The following is a 2,814-nucleotide window of genomic DNA, read 5'->3' as shown; positions in this document are numbered from 1 at the left end:
TCATCCACGTTTCTAGTTAAGCATGAACCATGCTGTGACGAACAATGGCAACCCACTTCTCCATGCTCACCTTCGGCCAAGGCGACGAAAGATGACACATCGGGAAAAAATATTTCCATGCCAGCAGAAAAAAATACCAGTCGATGAACACACGAGTATATGCGACATCATGGGACCTGCGGGTCTCTTACCACACACACACCTTGGAATCCTGCTTCATGTAGTGTAGCAAATCTGTGTGGTGTTAGTCTGTGTCGGAGAACACTCACGGCTCTTGGTCCCGGAGGGTGCGGATGTCACCTGTGGCTGTGAATAGGGTGATCTTGGTGTTGTTGTTGATGATGTGATGAGGACATGGCTGTAGTGATCCCACAGGTGGCTGTATCTCATGTTGGAGGGGGTGCATTGAGCTGTGACTGGTGTCCCGGTGGGGATGGTAGTATGGCTGTTGTGTTGGGAGAGGTTTGCGTGGTGCTGCCTGTGGCATCTCATGTGTACGGCAAAGTTGAAAGTGAAATTTTTTACTTTATGGTGAACTTTGTTGGACACTTATCACAGGGCTGTAGTGCCAGGGTGATGTCTGTAGCTTTGCTGCACAGGTTGTTTTATTCATGCAGGACCTTGATGAGTTTGCAGGACTTTCCATTATCTTAGACAATTTTTTTGTGGTAGTCCCTCATTGCGTCCATGTATGTGTTTTACATTTCAGGTGTCTTGGTGTTTATACAGTTCTTACCAAGGTATCTGCTGGTGCCTCTTGCTTCTTAGAGATCAGTGCTCTACCATGCCGTGTCCCTGTAGTGCTGTTTGTTAGGCTTGCAGAGGGTGGAGGTCTGGTATGCGCAGTTGTGTATCCAGGTGTGACTTTCACTTGCAGAAAAGCTGGCGTTGGCTGTGTTTGAGACCAGGGTGGTGGTTGAGCTTTGTCAGAAGTGTAGGCATGTGAAATGTCTGTGGGTCATGTTTGCAAAGGCCTGTTGTCATTCTCCAATTTTTTCCATGTATGAGTGCATGGCAGCTGGCTGAGCTGCATCAGTGAGTGACTGTATATCAGTTGTTGCTGGAAATGATTGCATTTGGGACAAAGATGTGCGCATTCAGACTTGCCATAGGCGTGCCTTCAGCACACCATGTGCATGCGTCTGCTGTGCGCTTGCACAGCAGCTGACATTGAGTAGGGTAATTGTGAGGTAGAAGATTCAGTGATGACGGAACACATGAAGACTGGGGTGGGGGCCTTAGTGGTAGTTCATAGACCATATGTGGAGTGTGGGCTCAGGTGAGAGCACTGAACTGACTTATTATGGGGACACATGGGATGAGTGACTGATGTGATCATGCTATGTGTCATCATGGCATGGGAGGGTGGGTAGGGGACATCTAAGATGAGGTGGGTCATGTGCATATTGGCAAGATGACTCAGGTGCCACCCATGATGACCAGAGCAGTAATACCCACTTCCATGTTTGGTAGACAGGCTGCATTTCAGCCTCCATGGCAAACATGGCCGACACTCCATCATGTGGCTGCATGACTTATCCCATTTCCTATTACCAGTCACACCAGCACTTCACAGCGTTGTGATTGACTCAGAGTAGTGAGCCTGGCTGCCTAATTCCTTTTACGTGATACAACCGAGACCTGGCTGAATGAGGACTCGTCCCCTGACATCTTGGCCGCCATTCCTCCGGGGTATTACATACTCCAAGTCAATCGGCCTGCTGACAAACCAGGAGGCGGCGTAGCTGCCATTATCAAACTTCCCCTCAGGTTCACTTCCCTCTCTTTACTCACTATTCCTCAGGTGGACTGCCTAGCTATTAGATTTGATTCCTCTGTATCCCCCCTAATCTGTGTCTTGGTATACCGTCCCCCCCAATCTATGCCCAATTTCTCCTCTCACTTTGGTGACTTGCTTTCCCAGCTTACAATTAATAACTCTAAACTTTTGGTCCTGGGTGATTTTAACTACTGGCCGTCCGACTCCCATGAAACCCCGCAATCCCTGGCTTTTACAGACTTATTAACTGGGCTCAATGGTCTTCAACACGTTCACTCACCCACTCACTCCAAGGGCCATATTCTAGACCAGGTGTGGACCTATAATCTTGATATTAAGTCACTCATGATCACACCTTGTCACTGGTCAGACCATCACCTAATTTCCTTCCTCCTCCTGGTCCCTCCTCCGCCCCCTCGTAGCCGAGGCACTAGCCTCTTGGCTAGAAACTGGAACAAAGCAGACCTTGACTTATTCCTTACCTCTCTAACATCGTCAGTTCCGCCCAGCTCTGGTTCTATCGATTCCCAAGCAGCTGCACTCGTTAATTGGCTAGAATCCGCCAGTGACAAGGTCGCCCCCCTCAAGCTAATCAGAACCAAGCGCCCTCACGACGCACATCGCTGGTTCTCTGAAAACCTTAAATCTTTAAAACTCGGTCTCCGCCAAGCCGAGCGTCGCTGGCGTAGAAGTTATGATCCCTTAGAAAAACCACCTTTTCTAAAATTACTGGGAGAATATAAACGAGCAATCTCAGCCGCTAAAACCACCTACTTTTCCACCAAAATCCTCAACTCTGCGCAAAAATCTAAAGACATCTTCGCCATTGTAGAAGAACTCTCACATCCAGATAGGGTGACCATCAAACCCCTTCCATCTCAGGCACTCTGCGATTCCCTCAACTGCTTCTTCATAGAAAAAATGAGCAAAATCAAAAATAGTATCTCCTCCATAGCCCTGACTATACCCCTCACTGAGGCTGCTCACTCCACCAACTCTCACTCTCTGACTCAGTTCCCCCCCTTATCAGAAGA

This window comes from Lissotriton vulgaris, chromosome 8, assembly GCF_964263255.1.
Source record: "Lissotriton vulgaris chromosome 8, aLisVul1.2, whole genome shotgun sequence".
NCBI classification, from domain to species: domain Eukaryota; kingdom Metazoa; phylum Chordata; class Amphibia; order Caudata; family Salamandridae; genus Lissotriton; species Lissotriton vulgaris.
The sequence above is the reverse complement of the archived record's forward strand: the minus strand, read 5'-3'. Positions refer to the sequence as shown.